The sequence below is a fragment of the Mesoplodon mirus genome (genome assembly GCF_964341445.2).
Source record: "Mesoplodon mirus genome assembly, chromosome: 16".
NCBI classification, from domain to species: domain Eukaryota; kingdom Metazoa; phylum Chordata; class Mammalia; order Artiodactyla; family Ziphiidae; genus Mesoplodon; species Mesoplodon mirus.
In genome coordinates this window covers 13,360,072-13,380,686 of record NC_138992.1, presented here as the reverse complement: position 1 = coordinate 13,380,686, position 20,615 = coordinate 13,360,072, and the positions used below count along the sequence as shown (strand labels likewise).

The following is a 20,615-nucleotide window of genomic DNA, read 5'->3' as shown; positions in this document are numbered from 1 at the left end:
CCAAGGTGCATCGTTATCAATTAACAGAGCTGATATTTGACCTCAATGCACACTACCTCCAAAACAGGTCTTAATTATTAACTGGGATCATCTTTCATTTGCCACAGGAATCTAGACAAGGAGGTGATTCTGGTGGAAATGTGACAAATGGGACAAAGAAACTGAATGGGATAGGCACGGGCTGTGAGATCCATGGTGCAGCCAAGTACTAAGGCCTGAGAGGATGACAGAGGGCACTGAGGTTGGGGTGGGGATGGGGAAAAAAGGTGGTGTGCAGGACCTGCAATAAAGTAGATCTCTGCCACTAAGTCCTTATAGAGAATCTATATCAGCGCTACGTGTTGGCTGAGCACTAGTCATTCCAAAGTCAAAGCAACCTAGGTATAAATCCTGTCTCTGACAGTCATTAGAAGTTTGTCCTTGGACAATGCATTTAACCTTGTGAATTTCTATTTTTACATCTGTACAGTGGGGCTAGCAATGTCTACCTTATGGGGCTGTTATGAGGATTAAATTAAGTGAGATTAAGTGTATAAAGCACAAAGCATAGTTCCTGGGACACAACATGTGCTAAATTCACATTACTTCTGCTTCCCCTTTGCATCTTTTAGGTTTTTCCTCCCTTGCTGAGGAGGTATGGCTGGGTCCATCCACTTCCTCTGCCATGGAATGTAGCCCCATTCTGGTACAAGTGAGTCCCTGGCAACAACCCTGCCAGGGAGTGACTGGGAACAGAGACCCAGGGCACCAAGCAGAGCTTGTTAGAGTGAAAATTGAAAGAACAGAATACATCTTTAAGAGATGCCTAGGAAGCCAGGAACCACCCATCCCCTTCAGGAAGGAACCGTTAATTGTATCATTAAGGGCTTCCCTGGTGGCACAGTGGTTGAGAGTCCACCTGCCGATGCAGGGGACGGGAGTTCATGTCCCGGTCCAGGAGGACCCCACATGCCGCGGAGCGGCTGGGCCCGTGAGCCATGGCCGCTGAGCCTGCGCGTCCGGAGCCTGTGCTCCACAGCGGGAGAGGCCACAGCAGTGAGAGGCCCGCGTACCGCAAAAAAAAAAAAAAAAAAAAAAAAAAAAAAAGAGATGCCTAGGGAGCCAGGAACCACCCATCGCCTGCAGGAAGGAACCGTTAATTGTATCATTAATAATACTTAGCATTGCCCCCATACTTTTCCAACCTAATTAATTCTGCTCCAAATCCTGGAAAACAAATGACTGTGTCGGAAACAAGCTTCTGTTTCTGAGTAGAGAAGCATGTCCTCAGCAGTGACGGGGGGAAGGGAAAAGCTACATTACCACTTTCTAGGGTTGTTACTTAGGGTGGAGAGAGGACCTTGGGCACTGGTGGAAATCTTCCCTCCACCCCTAAGACCCTCTTCAAACAGGAATAATCACCCACGGGAACAAAAGTGCAAGGCCCACCCTTGAATAAAGGACACATTGCCCAGAAATGGCAGATGTTGTTAAACTGGCACCATGGCCAGGTGGTAAAAGTTCATCCCCCTCTCTCCCCAGAACACAGAATCAAGCTCATGTGTCAGAGGACAAAACATGTAGTTAGCTGGTCAGTTCTGCTGCCCTTTAACTCAATGGAGACTTACTTTATAGACCATAATCTGGGGGTACCAAGAACCCAACCTGATTCCCTCCCATCACAGGCGTGCAGACTCCAGCATAAGAGACAGAAGAGGCAGATAAACAGAGAGAAAGCTACAATATAAAGAGAATCACTCAGATAAGGGGAGCACAAAGAACCTGGCCATGTGAGGGGTACGGAAAGGATTCCTGGAAGGGAATTTGTTTGGGCTGTTTGGGAAGATGATTAAGAGACAACAAAACAAAGACATGGAGAGATTGGTCAAGTGAAGACTAGCTGTGAAGATGCTTAGAGTCAAGAGAGCGCAAAGCACATTCAGGGACTTGAACGCAGGTCCACACACCTGGGGGACCTGGGGAACTGCAATTAGACAGCTGCTCGTGTCATTCCAAAGTGAAGAAAGGCTAGTGAGAAGACATGTAAATGGACAGACATGCATAACACGAGGAGGGCCCAGAGGAAGGAAAAAGGATTAAAGGAGGAGAGAGACTGCTTTTGCCTTTCAGGGAAGGCTCAAATCAGTGGCAGGCTAACAGCTGAATGTCCTTGGTTGATGAGGCCACAGGCAGAATTTCTCCCACGTGTCCTTGCAGGAAGCTCACACACATAGACTACCATGCACTATCCTAGTTGCAGGAAGTCCATGGTCAGTGGATACTCCATCCCTGTCCTGATGACATAATGATGAATAGTGAGACCACCCACCCAGAACCGAAGTTTGGAAGCATCTTGGATGGCCCTCCTTCTGCAACCTCCTATCAATCACTAAGTCTAAATAATTCAATTGCCTAAATAACCATGTAACGATGAACCCTCTTCTTCATCCCTATTACTGCAAAGATATTCTAACCACCTGCTACATGGTCCCTGTCTCTTATGTGACCCATTAAGGTTCAGATTCTTGTATGGCCCCAGCTGAACTTTCTCAAATATAAATCTGGTTCTGTTACTGTGCCATTTACATGCCCTCCCTGATTCCCTTGAGTTACTAGATAACGGTAATAATCACTAACAGCAGCTGCTTCTTATGCATCAGGCATTGTTCTAAAGGGCTTTGCATACTTTAACTCAATAACTCACAGCAACCATGCAAGGTAGGTGCCATTACTGTCCCCATTTGTGCTGGTTATTTGTCTGGTAGCTGTCAGCTCCATTCCTGCCCTCCTATGACCTCCTTTATACTCCAGGACATGTAGAAAGAAGCCTGCAAACTACTTTTCCCAGGCTCACTGGTCAGCTTCCTCCTGGTTGGGTTCTATGTCAATGGGGAGGCACTGAGGAGAGACTGCAAAGCTGGAGGAAGAGAGAAGTCTGTTCGTGCATTGTTCTGATTTTTTTCCCTTTCCTCCCCCAAGTGGTAGCAACATTAGGGGGAGTGTTGTTTCTGAACCACACAGCTACAGGGACCTCCTGATCAGTAACAGCAATAGCACCTGCCACACACCAGCAGCACGTGCAGGCTGGGCTCTTGCCCAAGGCTGATCGGCACTTCCTCACTTCCCATTCACTCTCTTCTCCCTTTTACTCCTCTTCCAAAAGATTGTAACTAATTTCCTGCATTAAATCCCTCTCTGCTGGAATTATCTGTACGTCATTCTATTTTCTTGACTGGACACTGATGGATACACCATTTAAGGAATAAAGAAACTGAGGCACAGAGAGGTTAAGTAACTTACCCCAACTAAACAGCTAGGAAATACCAGAAAACACAGATAAACGAAAAAAAAAGATTCTAAATTAAGTCAAAGCTCCTTAAGCATGTCATTCAAAGTCCTTGAGAATTGTTTCGCTTTCTCCAACCACATCTCATAGACTACTTGGAGAATGACACCTTGTAGGGGAGTAATTGTTGTTGCTTAATGAATGAATAAGTGAATGAATGCATGCATGCTAAATGCATGCATACCATGCTTGTGTAAAACCCCAGCAGGATCTGTGACTGCAGAAGATGTTTGATAGACCAGTGAGAGGATATATAATAAACAAATGAATAAACTGCAAGCACACAGCAAATCGACCTGAGAAGCTACTCCCTCCCTCTGTATTCTTTCCTTCCAGCCTCAGTATCAGAGCCTTGCTTCATCTGAGACACTGAATGTCCACCCACCTTATACAGAGCCAGCATACAGTAAGTGCACATTTGTTAAATGAATGAATGACTCAAGCAAAATTGTGCTCCATCAAGCCATAGCTCAATAATGTTAAAATTTCTATCAATAGTTTATCAAAATATAAACTTTTCCAGGAGCATGGTACAAAAGAAAATTATTACATTTTTCTAGAAACAAAACTCTCCAACATAGCAGCCTGCAAATAATTAGGCGCTAATGTCTGTAACTTAAAAAAAAAAGCCACAGTTCATCTCAGGGGACATCCTGTAAGAAAAAGGAAAAAACAATGAGTCATGGATTCTTACCTCCTATTTATAACCTGGATCCACAAATGATCTGTTGCTAAAGGAGAAGAAAGCTATTAATCTCCCAACTCAGGGAGCAATTTTATATTTTGAATAAAAACAAAATAAACAGCAGTAAGGAGAGAAATAAATCAGATATGCAGTAATTAGTTTGAAAGAGCCGGATATGTCCTGCCTGACACTCTCTTTGGAATTTAAGCCTCATCCATCAAATCAAATGTGTATCCGATGACACGGAGATTTTCCATTCCCTTTTCAGACAAAATTAGTCTGTTGATCTGAATAGTAAATTGACAGGACCCAGAAGGGAGAGCAGGAGTCGTAGGATTATAGTTGAGGTGGGAGCAGACGCTTAATGAAGTTTGGTGAAGCCCCGACTGCTGCACTTTTAACCTCCTGGCCTCTGTGATTCTTTATCCATTAAGAGGCTGGTTTTCTAACTATGAAATCTTAGAAGACCCAGGATTTTTTTAAAAAGGACATCTAAGAGGGACCTTATTCGTTTTCTAATCTAGCGTCCTTATTTTACAGATTTAGAAAGCTCAGCCAATGACCAAAACAGACTTGCTTAATTTGCACAACATCAGCTGAAACTCCAGGACCAAAATCCTGGCTATGTGTTTCCCAGTCCTTTTCCATAAAGCTCTATAAAGACAACAGCACCAAAAATCATAAAGTGGCTCCTTACTTAAGTCATTATTTTTTATTTAATACAACACTTTCTGGGCTTCCCTGGTGGCGCAGTGGTTGAGAGTCCGCCTGCCAGTGCAGGGGAGACGGGTTCGTGCCCCGGTCCGGGAGGATCCCACATGCCGCGGAGTGGCTGGGCCCGTAAGCCATGGCCGCCGGAGCCTGTGCTCCGCAACGGGAGAGGCCACAACAGTGAGAGGCCCGCGTACTGCAAAAAAAAAAAAAAAAAAAAAAAAAAAATACAACACTTTCTGCATAAGAGCCCCCTTTATGCTAAATTATGGCAAAGGTGTGCTGCCCTTTCAATCTTCACTCACTACGCGTTTCCTCAACCATTTTTCCTTCCAATCAAAAACCCTCTGCAGATTCCTCTGCCACTCATTTGCAACTTATTCTGACATCTAATTATTATGTTTTCTCTCCCCATTGTTTTGGAGTGTCCTACTAAAAGAAGTTTTTCAGCAACGGTTTGGTAACATTCATTTGAGGCACAGCCATACTAAGTCTCTCCAGAAAAACTTACAAATCCTTGCACAGCATTTTAAAAAACATTGTGAATACAGCTCTGTGAATAGCTTGTCCCTTTCATCTCCTACCATCCCAGCTATTGTGAGTTTGGGTCTATATAGCCAAAGATTAATAGTAGTATCAGTGGAAAGAGGAGGGAGATGTAGAAAGATTAAGGATCTCATCCAAGCGTTGGTTTCTAATAATAACATAATAATTCAAAGCTGGCTAGAAGTTAAATGCCCATCAATAATGAATAGTTAAATGCATTATGGTTCATTCTTACAACAAAAAACTATTTAGCCATTTGAAATAACATAGAGAAAAATATGTATTAATATAGAAAGATGTTCAAGGTACATTGTTAACAAGGGGAATGTGAGGATTTCTCAAATGGCACTTATCATATAAGCCTACTTTTTACACACAAAAAAATGACAACAGATTTTTACTGAAAAAAGTATGTATGATATTCCCAACTTTTATATATATGTGTGTGTGTATATGTATATCATGCTGTTATTATTAAATATAAAATAAAACTACCCAAGCAATTGCCCTGCATGATTATAGTAACAATGTAAGAAATTGTGCCTGAGCGTTCTCAGTGAATGTATAAACATTGGAGGTGGTCCCATCCTCACTTCTACCACTCTCCTTTCTTTATTTACACATCGACTTTTGTTTTCATCCACGAGGTTCTGTTGGAACAAAAGTTCCCAAGGGCAGATACGTGCATGTGTTTTGCTCAGTTTCCTCTTTGAGTGATTGGGATAAGTCCTCCTCTGTGAAGAGTTTCTGGGTGTGGACAAAAGGAGGAACATAAACAGTTCTGTTTAATTATGTTTTGACGTATCACATGCTGTCCTAGGACTACCTTGTTTATTTGCCATCGCAGCTCTGAGAAGCAGGGGTGATTTCCGCTCATTTGAAACCTGGGGAGTAGGGGCTGGCAGGGACCCAGCCGAGTTCTCGCACGGAGACAATGGTGGGGCTGAGAAAGGAGCCGAGAGCCGTGAGAACCGTGTCATGTCCTCTGGCCAGCTCACAGCGTGTGGCTTACCAGTTTGGTTGGTGTTACGGCTTGAATTGTGTCCCCTGACAAATTCATACATTGAAGTCCTTAATCTCGCAGTACTTCAGAACATAACGGTATTTGGAAATAGGGTCTTTAGAGAGGTAATCAAGATGAAGCCAGGTCGTTCTGTAATAGGGAAGGGACTCGGCACACCTGCCCTTACCTTTAAAAAAACTAGCGGGAGGGCTTCCCTGGTGGCGCAGTGGTTGAGAGTCCGCCTGCCGATGCAGGGGACACGGGTTCGTGCTCCGGTCCGGGAGGATCCCACATGCCGCGGAGCGGCTGGGCCCGTGAGCCATGGCCGCTGAGCCTGCGCGTCCGGAGCCTGTGCTCCGCCACGGGAGAGGCCGCAACAGTGAGAGGCCCGTGTACCGCAAAAAAACACAAACTAACGGGAAACCATGGACTCAGGGCCCACGCGAACCGCCGCCACCTGCCGTCTAGGAGGGCAGCAGAAAGAACCAGCAAGAGTTCCTGCCTCTGAAGCTCAGATAAGGCGGGAAATCGCTCCGCCTCAGCGGCCAGGAGGGAGGGGCGGGGCGCATGGCAGTTCGACGGCTGAATAACGCTGGTCAGCGCTCAAGACCTACGTGTCGCGAGATTTCCCTTTACGTTAGTAACCGTTCTTCCCCGCAGTCTGTTTCTCCTCAGAGTTGACATTCTTTAGGCTTCTGCTATCGTTAAAGAATGCAAGGAAAACTATCAGGTGCTATGACAGAAAGGAACTGAGAGTGAAAAATCGATTTCTGCCTTCCAAGCGCTCACAGTTTTAGGGCGGAAACAGAAGTGCAAACAAATAATTATAGCCCCCCGTCATCATTTGCTTTATCTCACTAAATCCACGTAAACCCTATGGAAGTCATTCCAAACCCTATGGAATGTCATTATCTGCATTTACAGATGAGGAAGCGGCAATTACCAGGGCCACATAACTGGTAACTAGTGGAACTAAGACTCAGAATCCCCACTGCTAATTGTATCAACAGCAATAGTAAAATGTAATATTTATTTAGCACATTCTATGTGCTCAGCAGAATATTAAGAACTGTACCTGAGTTTTTTGGGGTTTTTTTTGCTGTGTTGGGTCTTCGTTTCTGTGCGAGGGCTTTCTCTAGTTGTGGCAAGCAGGGGCCACTCTTCATCGCGGTGCGTGGGTCTCTCACTATCGCGGCCTCTCTCATTGTGGAGCACAGGCTCCAGACGCGCAGGCTCAGTAGTTGTGGCTCACGGGCCTAGTTGCTCCCCGGCATGTGGGATCCTCCCAGGCCAGGGCTCGAACCCGTGTCCCCTGCATTAGCAGGCAGACTCTCAACCACTGCGCCATCAGGGAAGCCCCTGTACCTGAGTTATTGAATTTTAATCTCAAAATAGACATATGAGGGAGGTACTAAATAACATTCCCATTTTGCTTATGAAGGTACTGAAAAAGAAGAGAAAAATCATTTATCCAAGTTTTCTTAGCTGTTATGCAGTAGGGATGATATTTGCACCCAGGTGTTCTGACATTGAGTATGCCACATAGGCCTCCTCTCTCCTCCTGTCCATCCTGAATCCATCTCTGTCAGTTACACCCATTTCTTCCTGACAATGCATTTGCCATGCACAAATCTCTTTGGATATTTATCTAGTCAGAATTCCCAGAGGAGAGAATATATGTTGGAGCCTTTATGTCTGAGAAGATCACTGCAAGGTCCCTTCCACCATCCTGGTTTGGCCTAGAAGTGTCCCAGTTTTAACCTTGAAATTCTCGCATGCCAGGAAACTCCTCAGTCATGGACAAACCAGGACTGTTGGTCACCCTACTTTCAAATCTGAAATCTGTGTGTTTATGAACTTTATGTGAGACCCTCTGTTCTACCCTGGAAAGAGGAGGGTCAACTGGTCACATCCACAGAATCTCACCTCTCTCAATTAGAACTAAGTCACTCATTATCTTCTCTTTTAAACCCACCTCTTATAGCTGGTTAAGGAACACAGGTAAAAAATTAGACATCGTTGGCAGGAGTGGGGAGCCATCATATACTTAGTGGGTTGTGCAGTTTTATCACCTGTAAAGACTGTAATGGGGGGGATATTCTTTATTTTCAGTAACTCATCTAAGTGGTGCATTTGAGACCAGTCACCATTAGATACTAGTAAGTCTGTCTTTGGTCTGCAGTGTTTCTAAACCAAGAGAAGCCATGGACAGGAGCTGAGATGAGAAGCACCTGGGGAGGGGGGCAGCTGGGACAACTTCATCAAGGGTTGTTCATCTATCAACACTGTTTGGGGGTATCACCATGGATTGGTGATTCGAATGTGTCACAGAAGTAAGTGAAATTTAGAGATGCCACAGTCTGAACTGAAGGCATGTTAGCAGGGTAACTGTAGAGGAAAAGTTTGCTTGGGTGGAACCTGAGGCTTGAGCAAAAATTAACCAATTCCCTCACATGACTGCAATCTCATTTTAGGGTGTTATTCCTTTAGCTCGCAACCCATAACGATGTATGTCATCCCCTGTGTCTTAGTTAGCCAAGTCCACTATAACAATATAGCAGACTAGATGACTTAACAGACATTTATTTCTCACAGTTCTGGAGGAGGGGAAGTTCAGGATCAAGGTGCTGGTAGATTTGGTTCTGGTGAGAGCTCTCTCCCTGACCTGTAGACGGTCACCTTCTCATGTGTCCTCACATATCAGAAAGTGAATGAGCTCTGGTCTCTCTTCCTCTTCTTAACAAGGACATGAATCTCATTATGGAGCTTCATCTTCATGCCCTCATCTAAATCCAATTAACTCACAAAGGTGCCACCACCAAACACCATCACACTGGGAATTAAGGCTTCAACATAGGAATTTGGGGGGGACACACCTCCAGCCCATAACACCCTATGTCAGGCGCTCCAGAGACCCCTTCATCACAGTCAGTAGTGAGCTCCCACCTGCAGAGTTGCCCCAGGCTCTGCAACTGCTCATGTTTTTACTCAGGGGAGAAGAACAAAACACAATTTTGTTTCAATAAACTTTTAATTTTGGAATAATTCTAAATTGATAGAACAGTTGTAAAGATGGTATGGAGAATACCCATATACCCTTCATCCAGGGTCCACTATCATTACCATCTTATGTTACCATGGTACATTTATCAAAACTAAGGAACAAACATTGGTACACTGGTTTTTGTTTGTTTGTTTTTATTTATTTACTTACTTATTCTTGCCTGTGTTGGGTCTTCGTTGCTGCACTTGGGCTTTCTCTAGTTGCAGCGAGCGGGGGGCTGCTCTTCGTTGCGGTGCGTGGGTTTCTCACTGCGGTGTCTTCTCTTGTTGCGGATCACAGGCTCTAGGTGCACGGGCTTCAGTAGTTGTGGCTCATGGGCATAGTTGCTCCATGGCATGTGGGATCTTCCTGGACCAGGGCTCCAACCCATGTCTCCTGCATTGGCAGGTGGATTCTTAACTACTGCACCACCAGGGAAGTCCCAGTACACTGTTTTTAACTAAACTCCAGACTTTCTTTGTATTTCACCAGTTTCTCCATTAATGCCCTTTTTCTGTTCCAAGATGAAATCTAACCTTATATTTCTTTGTATTTCACCAGTTTCTCCATTAATGCCCTTTTTCTGTTCCAAGATGAAATCTAGGGTAACACATTGTATTTAGTTGTCATGTGCCTTTAGTTTCCTCTGGTTTGTAACAGTATCTCAGTCTTCCCTTGTTTTTGATGACCTTGAGAGCTTTGAGGAATATGGGTCAGATATTTTGTAGAATGTCCCTCAATTTGGATTTGTCTGATGAAAAACAGTCTTTATTCTGCAACACATGCTGGGATTTTGATTCTGCTCTGACCACGTAACCCGTACATAAGTAGGGCTCTGCTTCATTTTTGTGAAGAGGCACCTGCTTCATGCACAGAATTTCAGTACTTGGGTAATATTCCTCAGTGCTTCCAGCACTAAAAGATGTTGGATCCAAAGGAAAGAGCATAGATATTCGAACTATAAAAATCTAGATTCAAATCTTAGCTTCATATTTACTAACTTTGATCTTAGGCAAATCATTTAATTTCTGTGAGCTTCAGTTTATTGTTTTTAAAAATGAGAATAAAATACTGAGTTTGTGGTACTGTTGTGAAAAAAAATGAGCTATGTCTATAGCACTTGGAATATTATATAGCACATGTGAGTGTTTAATAAACATCAGTTTCCTTCCCCCTACATTTCTTTTTCTTTCAGTCACCCCAGAGCCTGCCTCTGAATATCACCTGTTGTCATTTGTTCATAATAAGAATATATGGAAAATGGAGATGGAGGTGACTACCCAGATCGCAGTCCCCCCCAAGGAGCCTCATCTATGTGATTCATTTCTTTCTTATAGTAATGGACCATGCCTTCCTGGTTGTAGGAGGGACATGTGACCCAAGTGGACCAATAATAGGGCCCCTCTCCCTTGACTGTACTGATTGGTCCAAGTCCAGCCAATCAGAGTCCTTCCCTGGGGTTTTCCCCACTGGAGTTAAGAGGAGAAAGGTCTCAGGACTTCCCTGGTGGAAGTGGAAGTGGATAAGACTCCACGCTCCCAATGCAGGGGGCTCAGGTACGATCCCTGGTCAGGGAACTAGATCCTGCAGGCATGCCACAACTAAGAGCCCGCGTGCCACAACGCAGACCCAGCAAAGCCAAAATAAATAAATGAATATTTTTTAAAAAAGAGAAATGTCTCTTTCCTCTTGGGTCTTGTAGTTTTAAGAATGAGCTGCTTGTAGCCATGCTTCCTGCCATGTGGAGACAGCCAGCCTGAGAGCAAGAAACCAGCATGCATGGAGAAGCAAGGCTGAGAGATGGAGAGAGCATTCTACAGAATTCTCTCTAGTTGGTGGGTTGAGTGACTCCTGAGGTCAGTCCATCTCAGGCCTTTCCATAGTTTGGTGACTTGAGCAAATCAATGACCCTTTCTCCTTAAGCTACTTTGGGTTGCGATTTTATAATGTACAATTTAAAGGATCTTAATAGATTGCCTTTCCGGATTTTGCTGCCTCCTGCCACCTCTTCTAAGTGCCTTGCTCTACTTCTTCTTTTCCTTCTTATACCTTCCTCCTTCCTTCTATGGCATGGTTGGCACCAAAGTTGCCTCCCTCCTTGGCCCTTTTCCCAACACTCACTCTAAAGTTAAATGTATAAATTACTCTGACTCAGACAGTCTATTAAAGGAGCAAGAATCGAAAGTTCTAGGAGCAGTCTGTGAGAATGTGCTGAAAAGAAATGAAGCCATACATAATGTCACATAGTTGTTCAGAACATAGACTCTGGAGTCCATCAGCTCCAGATTCATATCCTGCCGCCTCTGTCACCTCCTAGTTGTACAACTTCAGGGAACCGACTTGACTTCTCTGAGCCTCAGTTTTCTCATTTAATAAATGAAGATGAGATTACCTTTTCCGTGCAGCCTTTGTGTGGATTCAACAAGATAACATATGTGTGATGCCAAGCACAGTGCCTGCCACGTGGTTGATGCTTCACTTTAGAATACCAATTATTAATTATAATAATTAAAAGTTTCCTAAGTCACTTAAATCCACCAATTAATATTTGCCTCATGAAAGGTGGGATAGTCAGGCTTGGTGTCTATCCTAAGGTACTGCAATTTGAAACACACAGCACTGCTCATGAAGTGTTCTTGCCAAAAAAAAAACCAAAAGCTGAATCTTAATCAAATCAGTCCTCAATAGCTTTTGTATAAAAAATAGGGCATGGAGTGGAGGAACAACTTAAATGAAACTACAAGGAAGCAAACAGACACATCCAGAATGTGAGACGCCTCTTTTTGGAAAGATGGCTTGATCTCTGCAATGAGTCAATGGCAGGAGGAAGAGAGAGAGAGAGAAAGATATTGACAGTGAACCATGATTATCCTATGATTACACAATATTATACTCAACTGAGTGGTACTTGAAGGAGTACTGGCCTTAGGGCTAGATGACCTGAGCTCACATCCTGCTTCAGCTACTGTCATTACACAAATAAACTTGGGCGAATCATCAAGGAGTAATAATTCAAGTGTTGATGTATGTGAGGTTTAAATGAGACAATATATACAAAATATTTAACATAAAAGTATATGTATATAAAAGTATGTAGACATCATCTCGTATGCAGGGAGTTATTGCAATGCATACCATTTCCCTCGCTTTGCTTATGATGTCCCCATGTGTTTCAAGCTTATCTGTAGCCTGTCCCTCCATCCCTTAATTCGTTCAGTCAACAAACTTACTGAATGTCTTTGTGTGCTTGGAATGGCAACATTTATAAAGATGGTAAGAAAAAGTCCCCACCCAGAGAACGTTTACAATATAAAGCGTCACAGTCACATAAGGAAATAAGGGCAGAGGCAACAAGATGTAGCACTGGGTTTCGTGCAGGCAGATGTGGTTTCAAACCCCAGCTCTGCCATGACTAGCTGTGTGGGCCAGATCCACTCTCCACCTTCATTGGCTCTCTGCTCTGGGAGACCAACCTGCAGGCACACTTCAACAAGATCCAGTGCCTTCTGGCTCCCTACTGGGTTTGGCTCCAGAGGAGGTTGCAGATTGAGAGGAAATGTAGTCAGGCCAGCTTCCTCTCTGAGCCGTGACTTAGGACTGGCTGTCTCCTACCACCTGAAGTCCCTACTCCCCTCGAGGCGCCCCTCGGAACACAATCCTCCCTCCTCCTACCTTTAGTCCTACAGGTAACAGCCCTGCTGCTAACTAGTGCTGACGTACTGCACTAACCCTTGTGGCTTCCTAATACTACCCATGCCTTTTCAAATACTCTTTTACTAAATTGTTTTTAAAGTGGCCTCCTCTGCTTAGCCATCTGTTTCCTGTTGGGACTTTGACCAGTCCATGGGGTAATCATGAGCAAGTCTTTAAAAATTTTTTAAGCTTTTATTAACTAATCTGTAAAATGGGATTAAGTGTAGTTCCTTCTTCCTGGTCCTAGGCGACTTTAAAGAGGACACTTGGAGGATGGGAAAGACTATTAGCTTGGGAGAAGGACAGGTCAGGGTTTAAATCCAACTTTTGCTCTTACAAGTTGAATAATCTCCAGCATTTTGCAACAAATCTCTTTGTGATACAGTTCCTTGTAGGTAAAAGGATTATAACAAATGTTCAATAGAACTTAGAGCTTTGGCTGAGACCCCCAAAGATGGGAAAAAGCTAAGTACCCATGCATTCTAAAGGGAAGAGCTAGATACTCCCACATGAGAATTGCTCGTTGGAAGACCAAATCTAACACTCCCAATAGCTTGCTTACAGGCAAGCTAGAAGCCTCCTTAGAGAGAAGAGGATTCTTCCAAAGAGCCCTGTAGTATTGGGGGTGGGTTTGCTTCCCTTCAGCCATGGCAAAATGAAGAAGTGTAGGGTAATCAGTCTCGGAGGGAGGATTTGTTGCAAGAGGGCAGACTGGCATCTCACTCTCAGGCTGGATGCTTGCTGGGATGCAGAGATGCCAAGACTGGTTCCAAGGTTCCAAGCTGCCCCTGAAGTAGAGCAAAGTGGAGATACTGGGCAATCTTAAAAGATGTTCCCCTGGCATTGGGAACACAGAGACTAGAACCTGCGTGGAGAGACTAAGGGTGAAGCTCGTCAAAACTGCCCACGATGGCAGAGCAAGTGTATGCACATTTTACAGGGGCCAGGTAAATATGATGGAAGGTAACCAGCTTAACTCATCTTCTCAAGAGGACTGGGGTGCCACAGAGGCAGGAGCTGAGAGAAGCCCCACAAGATTAGTCTAGCACATTGCCAAGTCAGCGTCTCTGAGGAGCCCGCATGAAAGGTGCACCTGGAAGAGCCAACGTTTGGATTCTACCACTTGGAGCAGCTTCAACAGCCGAGAGAGCAGCACAAACAGCATCTGCCACCTGATCTCTCATCCTTCCCACTCCCCTAAACTTGGAGAATCCATCAGCAATTAGGGGGATCAGGTAAGAGGCGGAGCAAGGAGAATTGAGGAACAGACCAAGCGCCCTATAGGTTTACCTAACTGTCTGGACACGCCTGAGCAGGGCAGTGAGGAGAAGCTTTAAACTGGACGTAGGTTAAATTATGTTTTAGATTCGACTGGGTGTTTTAATACTTGAAAGTGACCAGGAAGCTATAGAGTCTCCCTGATATGCCATCAGAGGAAGGAGAAAGCCAATACATCAGTGAGTTTGAAGGTGACAGGGAGACAAGTAAAGCTATTTCCTAATTGTTATCAACCAGATTTAACCTATTTCCAACAAATCTACTATATTTACTTTGCAGAGTATTTGTGAAGAATAACTGTAAGAACATAAAGTAGTACCTAGCACAGTACATACTTGTTACTTGTAGTATTACCATTAAAAATTTCAGTCTCGGGGTTTCCCTGGCGGCACAGTGTTTAAGAATCTGCCTGCCAGTGCAAGGGACATGGGTTCGAGCCCTGGCCCGGGAAGATCCCACATGCCACGGACCAACTAAGCCCGTGCACCACAACTACTGAGCCTGCGCTCAAGAGCCCACAAGCCACAACTGCTGAGCCCACATGCCACAAATACTGAAGCCTGTGTGCCTAGAGCCCGTGCTCCACAACAAGAGAAGCCACTGCAATGAGAAGCCCACGCACCGCAACGAAGAGTAGCCCCCGCTCGCCACAACTAGAGAAAGCCCGCGCACAGCAACGATGACCCAACACAGCCAAAAATAGAAAGAAAGGAAGGAAGGAAGGGAGGGAGGGAGGGAGGGAGGAAGGAAGGAAGAAAAAGATTTCAGGCTCTGTGTTGCACATGCAAGTTAATGACACATGAAGTAGTCACATAGTCTGACATGGTTAATGTAGAAGAGTGGCTGCCCAGTGGGCTTGGAGCCCAGGGATATGTTTTTAGGGGACCTCGGGGTCTTGAGTGTCCAGGCTGGTGTCCAGAAAGCTAACAGCAAAATACAAAAGGTCCACAGGGCTTTTCACAATGATCACTGAACTGACATCTGGTCCAAATCCACACTACTGGTTGGTCCCCTTGCACATCAGACACACATAATAATCTTCAAACTCTTATAGCAGTATGTATGTTTGTATGAGCAAATTCATACAAAATATTTGACTCTGGTTTCCAAACTCGCTTTCAACAAGTCCCTTACTACCTTACCCATTAGTTTCTTCTTCCTGGAAGCCATCTACCCTGTTACTTTCGTCAGAGTTGCCCTTTCAGAACAATCAGATTCTTTCCATGAAGACTAGCATACCTGTTTCTATGTTCTTTCATACTTCATTTCTTCCTTGGTGATTCAGCTCTATCATTTAACTATTATATCCTTTAAAGGCAGCTTAGGTGAGTAGACTCACCTGGATTGAACAGGTGAGAAAACAGGTTGGGGCATGAAAGGACTTGCAAAAATTCACTAGTAGGACACAAATAGAACCTTGCTAATGGACCATTCTTTAAGAAGACTAACTCTCTGGTTTTGCACACTTGGTGGGTGTGCTTGTTGGAGTACATGGAAGCCACCAAACTTTCTGTGTAATCAGCATGTCCTTTCCAGGCTGTATTTGTGTGGCAGGGGTTGAGGGGAAGTATTCTTCTTTAACCCCTTCACAGCTAGTATTGCGAAGACTACACAGACTAAGAAAGCCAGCTGGTGTTAGAGTCTTGGCTACAACACAGCCTTCCCTACCACGACTCCTTCGCTGTGTCACATTGCCTCTGGACACAGTTCTTTCATTGACCTTTGGGAAAGGAGTGAGAATCCCAATAGCCAGGAAGAACAGGAGGTTTGTTTGTTTGTTTTTTAATTTTTCCTTCTGAATTTTGCCTAAAATATACTGTGCAAAACTTACAGAATGTTTCAATAAACAATTTATGTTAGTGGCTCTTAAAATTTTAGAGGATGCATACAACCATGGGAATCTCCTGAAAGATATGGAAAAGTTTCTGAAAAAAAAAAAGAAGCCCACAGAAGAGATAGATACAAATTTTGCCTAAATATCAGATGGTTCTCCAACATTATCCACAGAACTTTGCAGAGACTGATGGGCTCCAGGCTGAGATTCCTGTCCTCATGGAAGTGAAAGGGTACCGCCTTCTCGGTGCCCCTCAGAATATCAGTGCTAACCAGAGGCTCAATGAATCCAAAGTGGCTCCTCTTCCAAGGAGTACAGGAGGAGGGGGAACAAGATCACTTGGGTGAATGTTACTGAAAGGTACTTTATGGGGAATTCTCAACAGAGCACTCCCAGCACATTTTCTTGCAGCAGAAAGCAATGTTCACTGATGCCGAGCATTTCGGGTAAGTTTGGTTCAAGTCCAACTTGGATTCATGATTGTGATTCACGTTAATTTAGAACATCATAATGCACGTGGACCAAGTACCTTTGTCAGCTGATGAATTTTATAAAAACATTAAAAAAAATGTTTGGCTAACTCCTTGAAGGAAAGCTGTCTTATATTCCATGGCCCCTGATTTCAGCATCCTCTCCCCTCCCCTGCCCTCCAGGTTGCAAAGGAGATGACGAGCACAGGCTGGGAGCACAGTGAACACAAGGAGAGCTCTTGTCTGAAGCCTCCTTGTCAGAACACAGGTGGGTGTGCTTGTATCAGCGAGGCAGCTGGTACCGAGAATGAGGGGGAGTCGGTCGTTGTTCTTCCTATTAAAAGCCATCTTAACCAATTTTACCACTAAACAGATAGAGGTTGGTGGAATGAAGGGTGGGAGGTGTGGAGATGAGAGTAAAGGTGTGGACCTCTAATGATGAGAAGGACGAAGCCAAAAGGATTCTAACTTTTACAGACTGAGAAAGTTTGACAGGGAAAAAATTTTTTTTTAAATCACAAGTAACCTAGAGAACGATTTAAGCACCTGGCTCATGGCCCAGTGTTACCCAGGCTTAGGAAGGCTCAGCAAACCCCTGCAGCGAGAGCTTTTACCTCTGAGAGGACATGGTGGCGTGGCTTTTAGACCTTCCTTTAGAACAGTATATATGTAGGGGAGAGTGAGCCTGCCCTACTGTGTTGGTTTAATAACAGACGTCACCTTGCCACCCACACAGATTTCTCATCTGCTCTTTTCTCAGGTGGGAAGCTTAAGACCTATTTGTTGCTTAGATGGAGCTGACCGGAAATAAACTTGTTCAAATAATGGAGGTAGCAAAAAAATATACAGGAACACCCCTATGGGAAGTTACTCCTTCATTGTCATGGTCACTGTCATCATATTGTCACGGTTACCTTGCTAGATGTAAAAGTGGTGCTGACTGTGTATGAGTGTGTTTGTGTGTGTGTATATATACATACATACATATATATATATACAAAACATACAGTATGTCGGCATTTTGTATATAGTATATGTGTGTGTATAGTGTATGTGTGTATAAATTCCCAACAACCCTGCAAATGTATGAATTTTAAATTTTCACTTCATGTATCAGCACACTAAAGCTCACAAAGACTAGATCACCCCAAGGACTCTCACTCAAGAGTCAACAAAACCATAATTATGTTCCTGATGTTATGGGCTCCCAAACCCCTCATAATTCCATATTTTACTCTATTTACAATTATTTATTTAACAAGTGTTTACTGATATTGGCTACCAGGTGCCCAGAACCTTGCTTTGTGGTAGGGATAACAAAATGAAAAGGCATTGCCTTCAGGAAGCCCACAGTCTAATAAAACATCATCTAGTAAAACATTTGGGAATTTGCTTTAACCACTAAAGCACTGTAAAAGTATTAGCTGCTTTTGTTGGATTAAAGCAAAGTCACTTTCATCTTTCACCCATTTCTTAAGGAGCTGTGCCAACCTCGCCTGTGACCTTTGCAACCCTTATCTCTCTTCCCCTTGGGCTGACCTCCAGGCTGTAGGTGAAATGTTTGCATCTGGTCTCTCTGTTCCTTTCTGCTGTTTCCCTGTTCCTGATTCCCTGGCTCTGTCTGCCCACCACGTGCCCTGCTTACATGCCAAGTGGCCTTTCCTGGTCTGGTTCTGCCTGTTAGTGCCTGAGCCCAATTTCTTGAAACTGTCACAAGTGACTCTTTTGGAGAGGAAGGAAAGGCAAGGACGAGGTCAGAAAGGCTCCTTAGAATGTTGAGGGAGAAGAGTCTGGCTCCAAGGGATTGCCCAAGAAAAGGGTCGAATAAATTTGTAGAGTGTAGTAGTCATAAGCAAGGACTTTGGAGTTGTATAAACTTTTTCTCACCAGTCTTTCTAGCTATATAATTTGGGGCAAATTATTAATCACTCTCTGCCTTGGATTTTGTGGAGGTGATAATAGTATAGGGTAACACAAAGAAGTGATTGAATTATGAGAGCACAATAATTATCATTATCCAGTATTTTGGTCTTAATTCAAAAATTCTTAAATAGCCATATGAATACCTACTGAGATGTGGTCTCCATGGCTTTCATGCTGGATGTGTTCAGTTGACCCTCCCAGGTCCTCTCTGTATCTTCTCTATGCCCCAAGAGACTGACCTGGAAAAGCCATCAATGGGGAACTTCCCTGGTGGTGTAGTGGTTAAGAATCCACCTGCCAATGCAGGGGACATGGGTTCGAGCCCTGATCCAGGAAGATCCCACATGCTGCAGAGCAACTAAGCCTGCGAGCCACAACTACTGAACCTGCATGCCACAACTACTGAAGCTCGCACACCTAGAGCCTGTGCTCTGCAACAAGAGAAGCCACCGCAATGAGAAGCCCATGCACTGCAACGAAGAGTAGCCCCCTCTTGCCGCAACTAGAGAAAGCCCGTGTGCAGCAACGAGGACCCAATGCAACCAAAAATAAATAGATAAATAAAAATTAAATTAAAATTAAAAATTAAAAAAAGAAGCCATCAATGGGCTCCTTTGCCATTTGGCTTCTAATTGGCTTTGGCCAATTTTAAACACCAGCAGAAGAAAGAGGGAGGGAGGAGAGTGAGGTGGGTGTTTATTCTCAGTCACACCTGGAACTGGCCACCTCTCTCCACCTTGGGTCTGGCTCAGGTCATGCAGCTTTCTCCATACAGGCCCCCTCTGTCCCTGCTCCATATACCACTTTCTCCCCCATACCACAGACCTTGGGGTGAGAAAGGAACCTTGCTCTTAATAGCCCTGGTATTGCTTCTTCCATCAGGGTTTCCTTATACACACTCACAGCATCATCATCTCTCAATTGAACTCTCCTTGAGCATGACTAACCTGAAGGCGATGTCTTCTCCCAGGACCCTGACTGATCCTGGCTTCGTCACTCTGCCTTAGATGCTGCTTTCCCTGACAGAAGGTCAGAGTCCAATTCTGAAGCTCTTCTGGCTTGAGTCTCTGTTGGTAGAACGGTTGAGAATGAAGTACTAGTTAAAATACATGATCCTGGAGTGGACAGCTCAGGCCCTGGAGGAATGCAGGGGAGTGTTGCAGAGACTTTAGCCCCAGAGATGAATAAAGCCTAAGGAAAGAGCTGATGATTGGAACCAGGAGCCACCTACATCAATTCTCTGGCCTCCCAAAATCACCCTACCACACCTTCCTCCCAGTCTGGCACCCCCAGATTCCCTCCCAGGACTCCCAAGAGTAGATCCGGACCACACTGGATCTGGCAGGGGGGCGGGGTGCTACAAATGACCGATGAAGAGCAGAACAGAGGTTCAACTTCACTAGAAACCTGGGGAAAGGAAACTAAATAACAATAACTGTTTAAAACAAAGGAGGAAAGCTTTCTAAAGCAGGGCACATTTTTAGATTCACAATTTTAATGCAAAGACTTCTGGTTTCAGCTCAGAGATATAGAAAGCTGGAATGAACACTGCTCCAATCTTTACAACATGAAAAAAGATGAGCTGCAAGTTAACAACTTTTCTTAAACCCATCAAAGAACTGAGGCTATGAAGCTAACCTGAAATCTGGGGAGAAATAGATATCTGTAGAGGAGACACAGGAACAAAGCATTTCCTCATTCACTAACCTGGGACAGATGTCATGTAAGCTGGTAGAAGATTCAGTTAAAATCATGTGTGTAAAAATAAATAAATAAATAAATATATATATATATATATATATATAAAATCATACATGATTATATATGTTATGTAAAAAGATATAGAGGGACATATACATATATGTATAGAAATCCACATGTATGCACAAGGTGTGTTTATATGAATTTGGGTTAAGGGTAGTATAAATTATACCATGCTTAGTTCATTCACAAAGTGAATTTAATCATTCTCATCTAATCCTTTGTTACCTTTACTCTTATGTTACTTTTCATTTTTTTTTTTTTTTTCTTTTTGCGGTATGCGGGCCTCTCACTGTTGTGGCCTCTCCCGTTGCGGAGCACAGGCTCCGGACGCGCAGGCCCA

At 44.1% G+C, this 20,615-nt stretch overlaps 1 protein-coding gene across 1 annotated transcript in view; it reads right to left on the bottom strand.

Annotated features, from left to right (window-relative positions):
* LRATD2 (LRAT domain containing 2) overlaps positions 1–20,615 on the bottom strand; it is an 85,868-nt gene that overhangs the window by 35,153 nt on the left and 30,100 nt on the right. The window contains exon 3 of the transcript XR_014291662.1: positions 19,459–19,578. The gene's annotated coding sequence lies outside the window, so the exon portion shown is untranslated. The remainder of the gene's footprint in view (positions 1–19,458; positions 19,579–20,615) is intronic.